The 13,580-nt window shown below is 36.5% G+C and overlaps 1 pseudogene; it reads right to left on the bottom strand.

Annotated features, from left to right (window-relative positions):
* Positions 1-9,933: 9,933 nt before the first annotated feature.
* LOC108535201 (elongation factor 1-alpha 1-like) overlaps positions 9,934-13,580 on the bottom strand; it is a 57,988-nt pseudogene continuing 54,341 nt past the window's right edge.

The following is a 13,580-nucleotide window of genomic DNA, read 5'->3' on the forward strand; positions in this document are numbered from 1 at the left end:
ATGTTGTACTTAGAGAAATACACTGCATAGAAAATTTTAAAACAAGATTCCTAGCTCTACTATCACTGTCTGTGTGTCTTGTATGAGTCATTTAACACTTCAGACCCTTTATTTTATTTTATTTTATTTTATTTTATTTTATTTTTGTTTTGGAAACAGTCTCACTCTGTTGCCCAGGCTGGAGTTGAGTGGAGTGATCTTGGCCCACTGTAAACTCCACCTCCCAGATTCAAGCAATTCTCCTGTCTCAGCCTTCCAAGTAGCTGGGATTACAGGCACCCAACACTAATTTTTGTGTTTTTAGTAGAGATAGAATGTCACCATGTTGGTCAGGCTGGTCTTGAACCCCTGACCTCAGATGATCCGCCCACCTCAGCCTCCCAAATTGCTGGGATTGACGGCTTGAGCCACCATGCCCAGCCCCTTGATTTATTTTCTAAAAAAATTAACTGAGTCAGACTCAATATCCTTTAAGATGTGGTCACACATGCTATGATTCTTTTAAACTAACTGATGATCAGGTACTAGGTTTTCAATCTAACTTGAATATTTATGTGTGATTATGGTACATTTTTTCATTCTTGACAAGGAATGACAAAATGAAAATTATATAAAATTTGAATTTCAGTGTCCAGAGATAAAGTTTCATTTCACTAGGCAATACTCGTTAGTTTATGTATTCTCTATGGCTGCCGAGTTGAGTACATGCAACAGAGACCTTATCTGGTACTCTCATTACTTTTCACTGCTATTCAATTCACAAATCACAGTGACATAGTCATAACTTGACAGGTCTTCAAATACTATATATATCTCCTCCATATTGCAACTTTAATTCTATCGTCACTACATACCCATTCTGTGAAAACAAGAAAAAAAAGTGGACTTTGCACTTTAAAGGCAGAATCAAGTGTGGATGTTGTTATCTTAGTTAACGAGAATTGTATTCATTATACGATAACAATATAGCTGCTCTAAAAGATTAAAATGTACATTGATATTGCCAAATTAAGCATTTGTCACAATAACGATCACTACAGAAAAGGAAATGGTTCAGAGAAAGTAATCTTGTTTAGGGCTATTAGCCTTTCTGCAAGAACAGTTGTTCAAAGAGTTGAGGACTTTAGGAGAAAAATCAAATAATTTTTTAAGTAAAAATGATTTAGAGTGCTTTTCCTTGGTTCTTGACAAATTGAGGGATATTACCAATACAGTTGGCCCATGGTATCCATGGGTTCTACATCAATGACTTCAACTAAAGGCCATGGAAAATATTTGAAAATAACAATAGAAAAATAGCAGGCTGGGCACAGTGGCTCACACCTGTAATCCCAGCACTTTAGGAGGCCAAGGCAGGTGGATCACTTAAGGTCAGCAGTTCGAAACCAGCCTGCCCAACATGGCAAAATCCCATCTCTACTAAAAATACAAAAAATTAGCCTGGCATGGTGGTGGGTGCCTGTAATCCCAGCTACTCAGGAGACTGAGGCAGGAGAATCTCATGAACCCAGGAGGTGGAGGTTGCAGTAAGCCGATATCATGCCATTGCACTCCAGCCTGGGTGATAAGACTGAAACTCCTTCTCAAAAAAAAAAGAAAAGAAAAGAAAAGAAAAGAAAAAAATAAAGCAATACATAGGCTGAGTGAGGAGCTTCCACACTGAAACCAGTCTCACAGAAAACCACAGCACAGGTGTCTTCCATGGCTCTTAGCTACACTGAGAACTGAGGTAGATGACAGTGTGCATTTGATGTGGGTCATGAGCCCAGCACAGGGGTGTGATGGGGACCCAGATTGCATTCCTGCCTGTCTTGGACATAAAGCTAGTACAGCCCACTCACCTCCAGCAGACATCAGCATATTTCACCAGGAGCTCCCTGAGCCACTCCCATCAGGACTAGTTCCTGTGCTCATCACTGCAATATTCATGGACAAGCCAGGTGATCCAGACCTGCCCAGCTGTGTCACCAGAGTGCACCACACAGTAAGCAAAGATCTAGTAAATATCCATCTGCTTTTGCCATAGCTGACTCTGACCTGTTAGTGTCATCTACTGACCTGTAAGTGTAACTGCACAATCCAATATAAAATGATGACAGAAGTGCACAGGGCAAAGAAGCAAAGCCAAAAGACTCTACCCAACAGGCTCTACAGTCACACCAGCAAGCAAGGGGGGAAAAAAAGCACTATCTAAATGAAAGTAAATTCAAAAATAAGAATCAAAACCTTCAAAAGATGAGCAGGAACCAGCCAAGAACTCCAGCACCATGAAGAAACAGAATGTTGTGACACACCCCCAAAGAACCACACTAGCTCCCTAGCAATGGATTCTAACCAAAATGAAAAATTTTAAATGACAGATATAGAATTCAAAATACAGATTGTAAGGAAGCTAAATGACATCCAAGAGAAAGTTGAAAACCAATGTAAAGCAACCAGAAAAACAATTCTTGGGATGTTTTCAGACATATCTTTAAAATATAACAGCAGAGAGAACTTCTGGAAATAAAATTCACTGACAGAATTTCAAAACGCAATTGAAAGCTTTAACGAGAGACTAGACCAAGCAGAAGAAATAATTTAAGACCTTGAAGACCAGTCTTTTGAATAAACCCAGTCAGAAAAGAAAAGGAAAAGAATTTTTTTTAATGACAAAGCTTTTGAGAAACACAAAATTTTATAAAGCAACCAAACTTGTGATTCATAGCCATTCCTGAAGGAGAAAAAAAAAGTAAGAAGTTCAGAAAGCATATTTAAGAAAATAATTCGGGAAAATTTCCTGGATCTTGCTAAAGATGTAGATATACAGATACACAAAATCCAGAGAATATCTTGAAGCGACTACAGAAGATGAATATCACCAAGTTATATACTCACCAGACTATCCAAGGTTAACGTGACAGAACAAATCTTAAAAGTAGCTAGAGAAAAGCACCAAATCAACTATAAAAGAAATCCCATCAGACTAATATTAGAGTTTTCAGCAGAAACTTTTGGAGCCAGAAGAGATTGAAGCCCTATTTTACCTGCTCCAAGAAAAGAAAAGCCAGCCAAAATATTATATCCTATCAAACTAAGCTTCATAAATGAAGGAGAAAAAAGTATTTCTCAGAGAAGGAAATGCTGAGAGAACTCAACACCACTATACCAGTCCTACAAGAAATGCTCAAAGGAGTTTTAACATGGAAGTGAAAGGAAAATACTCACCAATATCAAAGCACACATTATAGAAAGCTCACAGATTCTATAGGTAATTACAATTAAGACTCCAAGGCAAGTAGCTAACAACACTATGACAAGAACAAAACCTCACATATCAACATTAACCTTGAATATAAATGGCTTAAATTCTCCACTTAAAAGATTTAGACTAGCAAGTTGGATAAAACATAACATCCTACCATCTGTTACCTACAAGAGACCCACCTTTTAGCTAAAGACACTTACAGGCTCAAAGTAAAGAAGTGGAAAAAGAGATATCACGCAAATGGAAAACAAAAGTGAGTAGAAATAGCCATTCTCATATCAGATATGAGATTCTCATATCAGATAGGAGAAACAGACTTTAAACCACAACTGTAAAATAAAGACAAAGAGAGGATTATATAACAATAAAGGGTTCAATGAAACAAGAAATTGTAACTATATAAAATATATGCACCCAACATTGGAACACCCAGATTCATACCATAAATACCTCTAGACCTAGGATAACATATTACCAGTAATGCAATAATAGCAGGGGACTTCAACATCCCACTAGACACCGCTAGACATATCATCAAAGCAGAAAATTAACAAAGAAACTCTGGACTGAAACTAGACTGTAGGCCCAATACACCTAATAGACATTTACAGAACATTCTACCCAAAAACTACAGAAAATACATTCTTCTCATCTGATCATGGAACATTCTCCAAAATCAACCATATGCTTGACCTTATATAAAGCAAGTCCCAATAAATTCAAAAACTTGAGACTGTATCAAATACTTTTTTAGAATACAATGGAATAAAATTAGAAATGAATACCAAGAGGAATTCTCAGAACTACACAAGTGCATGGAAACTAAGCAACTTACTCTTGAACAACTTTTGGATAAACGATAAAATGAAGATAGAATTCAAAATTTTTTTGAAATGAATGAAAATAGAGGCACAATGTGCCAAATGCTAAAGGATACAGCAAAAGCAATGCTAAGAGGAAAGTTGATAGCATAAAATTCCTACATCGAACAGATGGAAAGATTTCAAATTAACAACCTAATGTCATACCTCAAGGAACTAAAAAAAACAAGAATATACCAAACCTAAAGTAGAAGAAAAGAAATAACAAAGATCAGAGCAGAAATAAATGAAATTGTGACAAAAAAAAAAAAAAAAAAAAAAAAGGAATCAGTGGCAACGGAAGGCTGATTTTTTTGAAAAGGATAAACATAATTGACAGTGCTACCTAGATTAACCAAGAAAAAAAAAAAGAGAGGATTCAAATAAGCACAGACTTGACAAAGATGATATTACAACTGATACCACAGAAATATGAGAGATCATCAGTGACTACTGTGAACACCTTTATGCACACCAACTAGAAAACCTGGAGGAAATGAATGAATTTCTGAAACAATACATTATCCCCAAATCGAACCAGTATGAAATAGAAATCCTGAAAAGACCAGTAATGAATTATGAAATCAAATCAGTAATAAAAAACACTTCCAAAAAAAATAAACTCCAGGACAATATGAATTCACGGCCAAATTTTACCAGATGTGCAAAGAAGAGCTAGTACCAATCTTACTTAAACTATTTCCAAAAATTAAGAAGGGATTCTTTTCTCACTCATTCTATAAATACAGTATCACCCTGACATCAAAATCAGGCAAGGGAACACACACAAAAAAGATTACAGCCCAATATCCCTGATGAAATATGCAAAAATCCTTAACAAAATATTGGCAAACAAAATTTAACAGCACATCAAAAAGATAATTTCTTATGATCAAGTGGACTTTATTCTAGAGATGCAAATCAATAAATGTGATTTATCACGTAAACAGAACTAAGAACAAAAATCATATAATCATTCCAGTGGATCCAGAAAAAGCATTTAATAAAATCCCACCTCCTTTCATGATAAAAAAAAAAACCCAACAAGCAGACATCAAAGAAACATACCTCAAAATAATAAGAACCATGTATGACAGTCGTACAGCCCCCATTATACAGAATAAAGAAAAGTTGAAAATGTTTTGCCTAAGAACTGGAACAAGTTAAGGATGACCACCATCACCACTACTATTCAATATAGCACTGGAAGTCCTAGTGAGAGCAGTCAGGCAAGAGGAAAAAAATAAAATCATCCAAAATGAAAAGAGGAAATAAAAGTATTTGCTGATGACATGGTCATACACCTAGAAAAAAAAAAAAACTAAAGACTTCTACAAAAGACTCCTAGATTTGATAAACAACTTCAGGAAAATTTCAGGATACAAAATTAATGTACAAAAGTCGGTAGTATTTATATACAACAGTAACATTGGAGGTGAGAACCAAATCAAGCATACAATCCCATTTATAATGGCCACAAAAAAATGTGAGAATACTTTTAACCAAAAAATGAATGATCTCTGCAGGGGGAACCATAAAATATTGATGAAAGAAATGGTAGATAACACAACAAATGGAGAAACATCCTGTGCAATGGATTAGAAGAATCAAAATCATTAATATGACCATGCCACCCAAAGCAATCTAGAGATTCAAAGTAATTTTTATCAAAATACCAACGACATTCTTTATAGAATTAGAAAAAAAAAATCCTAAAATCATATGGAACAAGAACAACAAAAAGCCTGAATAGCCAAAGCAATCCTAAGCAGAAAGAACAAATCCAGAGGCATCACACTGCCTGACTTCAAATTGTTCTACAAGGCTATAGTAACTAAAACAGCATGGTTCTGGCAGAAAAGTAGACACATAGATCAAAGGAACAAAGTAGAGAACTGATAGATAAAGCCAAATACCTGCAAACAACTGATCTTCAATGAAAGTGACAAAATTAAACAATGGAGAAAGAACACTGGATTCCATAAATGGTGCTTAGAAAATTGATTGGCCCATTGCAGAAGAATTAAATTGGACCCCTATGTCTCATCATATACAAAATTATCTCAAGATGGATAAAAGACTTAAATGTAAGACCTGAAACTATAAAAATTTTGGGCACAACTCTAGGAAACACTCTTCTGGACATTAGCCTAGGCAAATAATTTGTAATGAAGGACCCAGAAGCAAAAGCAACAACAACAACAAAAATACAATTGGGATTTAATTAAACTAAAAAGCTTCCATGCAGCAAAAGAAATAATCAACAGAGCGAACCGACAACATGTGGAACAGGAGAAGATACAAGCAAATTATGCCTCCAGCAAAGGACTAATGTCCAATATCTATAAGGAACTCAAACAACGCAGCAAGAAAAAGCAAACAACCAAACTAAAAACTAGGCAAAGGACATGAACAGGCATTTCTCAAAAGAAGAAATATGAGTGGCCAACAAACACGTTCAAAGAGGTTCAACATCACTAATCATCAGGGAAATGCAAGTTAAAACCACTCTGAGATATCTTACACCAGTCAAAATGGTCATTATGAAAAAAGAAGTAAAACACACACACACGTGCACAACAGATGACACGGATGAGAAGAAAAAGGAATTCCACTGTTGGTGGGAATGTAAATTAGTTCAGCCTCTAGGGAAAACAACATGCAGATATCTGAAATAACTACAAATGGAACTACATTCAATCCAACAATCCTACGATGGAGTGTCTACCAAAAGAAAAAGAAATCATTATATAAAAAAGACAGCTGCACTAATATGTTTATCTCAGCACTATTCACAGTAGCAAAGTAATGAAACTAACGTGTGTCCTCCACAGTGGATTGGATAAAGAAAATGTTGTATATATACACCATGGAATACTATGCAGCCATTAAAAAAGGGTAGTCATTTCCTTTTCAGCAACAAAGGAGAAAGACATTCTCCCACGTGAATAACTCAGAAAAAGAAAATCAAATATCTCATATTCTCACTTACAAGCAGGAGCTAAACAGTAGGAATATATGGACATAGAGATGGAAATAATAGAAACTGGAGACACCAAAAGGTCGGGGGGGCGAGGTAGGAGCAGGTTAAGAGTTCAAAAGTTACCTATTGAGTACAATGGTCATTATTTGGGTGATGGATACACTAGAAACACTAACCTCACCCTTATGCTATTGATCTATGTAAAAAACCTGCAAAATACCCCTGAATCCCAAACAAAGTAATTTTTTTAAAGTAACAATACAATAATAAAAAATAACACAAATAAAAAACAATTGAGTATAGAATATATTTAGAAACTTTAAAATAAACTAAAAAATAACACAAATAAAAAAACAATTGAGTATAGAATATATTTAGAAACTTTAAAATAAACTAAAAAATAACACAAATAAAAAACAATTGAGTATAGAATATATTTAGAAACTTTAACATAGCATTTACATTGTGTTAGGTATTATAAGTAATCTAGAGATGATTTAAAATATATGGAAGGTGGTTCAGTACAATGGCTCATACCTGTAATCCCAGCACTTTGGGAGGCCAAAGGGAGGATCATTTGAGGTCTGGAATTTGAGACCAGCCTGGGTAAGACTCCATCTCTACAAAATAAAATAAAATAAAAATTAGCCAGGCTGGTATACATACCTGTAGTCCCATCTACTTGAGAGGCTGGGGTGAGAGGATTGCTTTTGCCCATGAATTTGAGGTTGCAGTAAGCTATGATTATACCACTGCACTCCAGCCTGGGTAATCAGAGTGAGACTCTATCTCTAAAAAATAATAATAAAGTAAAATAAAATAAAAAATAAAACAAAGTATACAGGAAGAGTTCCATAGGTTATATACAAATACTATACTATTGTTTATAGGGAACTTCAGCATAATTGAATTTTGATATCCAAGGGGATCCTGTGATCAAACCCCTGCAGACACCAAGGGACCACTCTATCACTCAGTTGTTTAAAGTGTCAATGCTGTGTGTGGATCAACTGAAAAATTAAGTTCACTGAATAAACTGAGTGGAAAAACACCAAGTAAGAACATTATAAAAGAATTTAAGAAAACATTAATTTAGCACAAATTAAAGGGGAATCTGATAATATTTCCTAATTTATAGTGGTAAAATATGTTTGGAGCTAAAAGTGTTCACTTGGACAAATTATAAAGTTGTAAAAATGTAAGATGTTTAAAGCCAATGGTTATTCATTGAATTCATCAGCAAGTACATTGCAGAAAACACTTGGCTTTTCATGTAGTGTCAACAGTGAACTTCATTGCTTTTGAGAACTTAACTATCACCAGTTTCCAAGAATTTTTGTCAGAAATAGAAGTTAAATATCCTAACATGCCCTAACGTACAACATCCTGGTGGCTTAAACTTTTATTGCATTTTTGGTTCAAGCCCAGAACAAATTTCTTTATAAATGAAAAGAAATCCCTTCAACTGAACACTGACTGGCTTTGGAATTTAGTTTCATTACATATTTATTTTTCTTAATGAATTAAACCTAAAATTTCAAGCCAAAACAACATGTATGCAAAACTTATGGTAAAGTTATTTGAATGACAACTAAATGTTGGAATCACATGTAATGTTAAACTACTTTATATACTTGACTATGCTATCAAATTTTTTAAAGTGAGAAATCCATTGGGTATATTTTACAAGATCAAACTACAGTTCCAGCAGTGTCTTGGGAACCTCTATATAAATGCAAAGGAAATATCTGTATTTCAGAATCCACTTGACTGAGCAATTGCAGAGCTTCCACTTAACCTTCAATTAGAAATGATAAAGGTGAGTGGGTCTCATGAGATCTGATGGTTTTATAAGGGGAAGTTTTCCTGCACAAGCTGTCTCTCTTTGCAATAAAATGACATGCTAAATGGTAAGTATCAAGAGAAAAATCTAATAGAAATATATAAATGCCTCCCAAGCATTGAATATGCTCAATTAAAATCATATGCTCATAGATTTATATCAGTATTTGGCAGTAACCATTTGTACAGAAAAATACTTTCAAAGATTAAATACACCAATTCTTATTACACATTATTATGAACAGATGAATATTTTTAATCAATTTTGAAATATGAACCACTAATTGATCACCAAATAAGCAAAATAATATGTGCTCCCCAAAATAAAATAAAATTTCACTCTTTTTCTTACTTAACTGTGTTACAAAATATGTACTCAGTTATATTATTTTTTAATTTCACCAATAAAAATGGACATTTGTTTTCTCTCTTGTTACATTAGTTATTTAATACTAATAGATTATCTAGTATTCTTGATTTAGTCTCCTGGCCTACAAAAGTTAGTATTACTATCTGACTCTTTTTTTTCTCATTAAACTTAGTTTTAACAGATCTCAAAATACTGTGACAGGTTTTTGGTTGTTTTCATTAAAAAGTACTGATTTTAGGGCATCTGTAATCTCAGCTACTTGGGAGGCTGAGGCAGGAGAATTGCTTGAACCCTGGAGGCAGAGGTTGCAGTGAGTCGTGAGTCAAGATCACGCCACTGCACTCCACCCTAGGCAACAGTGTGAGACTCTGTCTCCAAAAAAAAAAAAAGCACTGATTTTAAAAACTAATAACTTAAAACTACCACACATTAAAAAAAAAAAAAAAAAAAAGAAAGAAAGAAATATTGGGCCCGCAAAACATTCTCCTTTCCTTCTGAAGATTTTACGACACATTGCTATCATTAACCAATCTTGTACTGCTAAACTTAAATGGCCAATTGAAACAAAAAGTTCTGAGGTCATTCTTTTACCACTGATTAAGGTTGGGGTGGTAGGTATTAGGGATAATATTCATTTAGCCTTCTGAGGCTTCTGGGTAGACTTGGTGACTTTGCCAGCTTCAGCAGCTTTCTTGTCCACTGCTTTGATGACACCAGTAGTAACTGTCCATCTCATCTCATGAACAGAAAAACGACCCAGAGGAGAATAGTCAGAGAGGCTGTCAACACATGTGGGCTTGTCAGAAACCATATCAACAATGGCAGCACCATCAGATTTCAAGAACTTAAGGCCATCTTCCAGCTTATTACCGGAATAATATTCAATCTTTTCGTTCAGCTCAGCAGACTTGCAAACAATGTGAGCTGGGTGGCAATCCAGTACAGGGACATAGCCACCAATGATTTGGTCTGGCTGGTTCAGGATAATCACCTGAGCAGTGAATGCAGCTGCTTCCATTTGTGGGTCATTTTTGCTGCCACCAGCAACATTGTCACAACAAATATATTTGACAGACACATTCTTGACATTGAAGCCCATATTTTCCCCAGAAAGAACTTCACTCAAAACTTCATGTTGCAGTTTAGCAGACTTTACTTCAGTTGTAACATTGACTGGAGCAAAGATGACCACCATGCTGGCCTTGAGAATATGTCTCCACTCAGCCCACAGGGACAATATCAGTACCACCAATTTTGTAGACATCCTGGAGAGGCAGATAGAAGGGTTTGTTAGTTGGATGAGTTGGTAGTCAAGAGCTTCAGGCAGTGTGGTTCCACTGGAATTGACATCTTTACAGGTTACTCTCCGTCCCTTGAAACAAGACGTGAGCACTTGGTTCTCATATTAGTCAGGGTTCTCTAGATGGACAGAACTAATAGGATAGATGTTTATGTGGTTTTGCTGTGTCCCCACCCAAATCTCATCTTGAATTCTCACATGTTGTGGGTGGGACCTGGTGGGAAGTGGTTGAATCATGGGGGTGGGTCTTTCCCATGCTGTTCTCGTGATGGTGAGTGGGTCTCATGCGATCTGATGGTTTTATAAGGGGGAGTTTTCCTGCACAAGCTGTCTCTCTTTGCCTGCTGCCATCAATGTAAGACATGGCTTGCTCCTCCCTGCTTTCCACTGTGATTGTAAGGCCTCCCAGTCACTTGGAACTGTAAGTCCATTAAAACTCTCTTTTGTAAATTTCCTAGTCTTGGGTATGTCCTCACCCATGGTATGAAAATGGACTAATATAGATGTATATGAAAGGGAGTTTATTAAGGAGTGTTGACTCACACAATCACAGGGTGAAGTTCCACAAAAGGCCACTTGCAAACTGAGGAGCAAGGAAGCCAATTCAAGTCCCAAAACCTCAAAAGTAGGAAAGCTGACAGTGCAGCCTTCAGTCTCACTCTGTGACTGAAGGCCCAAGAGCCCCTGCAAACCACTGGTGTAGGTCCAAGATTTCAAAAGCTGAAGAACTTGGAGTCTGATGTTAGAGGGCAGGAAGCATCAATCATGGCAGAAAGATGGAGCCCAGAAGACTTAGCCAGTCTAGTCCTTTCACGTTTCTCTGCCTGCTTTTATTCTAGTCATGCTGGCAGCTGATTAGATCGTGCCCACCCAGATTGAGGGTGGGTCTGCTTCTCCCAGTCTCTTGACTCAAATGTTAATCTCTTTTAGCAACACCCCCATGGACACACCCAGAACAACACTTTGCATCCTTCAATCCAATCAAGTTGACACTCAATATTAACCGTCACAGTTCCAGCACGTTATTAACATTCCAACCAGAAATTAACACAATTAACTATGTCAAGTTTGTAACCAGTCTTCTTTTTTTTTTTTTTTTTTTTTTTGAGACAGAGTTTTGCTCTGTCCTCCGGGCTGGAGTGCAGTGGCCGGTTCTCAGCTCACTGCAAACTCCGCCTCCCGGGTTTATGCCATTCTCCTGCCTCAGCCTCCCGAGTAGCTGGGACTACAGGCGCCCGCCACCTCGCCCGGCTAGTTTTTTGTATTTTTTAGTAGAGACGGGGTTTCACCATGTTAGCCAGGATGGTCTTGATCTCCTGACCTCGTGATCCGCCCGTCTCGGCCTCCCAAAGTGCTGGGATTCTAGTCATGCTGGCAGCTGATTAGATCGTGCCCACCCAGATTGATGGTGGGTCTGCTTCTCCCAGTCTTGAGCTTGAGCCACCTCAAGACTGAGGTGGCTTGAGCCACCGCACCCGGCCTTTAGCCAGTCTACTTAATATAAGTGCTGACTTTCTTAAGGATCTCCTCATATCTCTCCTAGCTATAGGGTGGCTCAGTAAAATCCATTTTGTTAAAGCCAACTATTGTTTCACACCCGCAGTGTAACCAAGAAGGGCATGATCACGGATTGGCTCATCCTTGGAGATAGCAGCTTCGAATTTGCCTGAGATCATGTTTTTGATAAAGTCTACATTTCCTAGGGTGTCAATGACAGTGACATAGGAGTTTCTGATCTCAAATTTCCACAAGGAGATTTCAATGGTGATATCACATTCATGCTCAGCTTTCAGTTTATCCAAGACACAGACACATTTAAGGGAACCCTTTCGCACATCAGCAACCGCCTTCTAAAATTTTTCAATGTTCTTTTGTTGATGCTATCACATTTGGAGATCGGATGGCCAGTAGTCATGGACTTTCCCAGATCTATGTGTCCAATAACAATGATGTTGTTATGAATCTCTTCCTTTGCCATTTTGGCTTTTAGGGGTGGTTTTAGCAGCAAGTGCGCTGGGAGCAAACATACTGTGAAAAAGCTACTATCTAATTCTTCACAGAAAAAGTTTGCCAACTTTTAAACTGAATTATAAAGTTATCAATTCCCAACATATCATGCATAGAATTTACTTGTAAACCCTTTTTCTTTTTCATATGTTTTATCAACTCATCTTGCTACATTCTCCTTACCAGTGAACTATAACATGATATTTTCATATAATTGATAAACATGATCCTCAGAAGTATAGCAAAATGATTACATTCCTTACACAAGACAATTAGCAGAATTGGAAAGTTGCAATAACCCTAAAGCAGGATGAAGAAAGCATACTGCTGTGCAAATAAAGTAGTGAAATGTTTATTAACTCAGAGAAAAAATACACACGAAGTTGTATAGACATCATCAGTTATATTTACTTTGTTTTCCAAATATGCCTCATGTGAAATAGCATCTGCAATTGCAGTCATCTCCTAATAAAGTGTATTTTAATCTACTGTCCTACAAGATTTTCCTATCTTCTGTACAGGTCAAATTGTCAATTTCTGTGAGTATATAAAAATATTATTTTTACATGCATCTTTTAAGATGTTGATGGTGCCACTAATCTCTCTGGTTCCCCCCAGGGATCAGATATTGACTTTGATGTACTTTTGAGTAAAATAGAATATTCTAGGAGCTGGCCATTTTTTTACTGTAAGAGCCTTTACTAGTTCAATAGGCAATGTGGTGATGCTGTTGCTGAATATATTTATTCCTGATATTAACTCAGCAGCTAAGTAAATAACCACAGAAACTTTTTTCCAGATCTACCGGGCCCATTGTAAAATGTAGATTGGGTCCAAAACTCCAGCTACCTGAATACTTTAATTTCCTCACTTTTCTCTTACTGGTCGTCCTCAATGGCATTCTGAAACTGTTCATCAGCTTTTTATTTTCGGAAAAAAAGGTTTATATATATAAAAATACATGTATATAT

This window comes from Rhinopithecus bieti, unplaced genomic scaffold (genome assembly GCF_001698545.2).
Source record: "Rhinopithecus bieti isolate Rb0 unplaced genomic scaffold, ASM169854v2 scaffold_12605, whole genome shotgun sequence".
Lineage (NCBI taxonomy): Eukaryota > Metazoa > Chordata > Mammalia > Primates > Cercopithecidae > Rhinopithecus > Rhinopithecus bieti.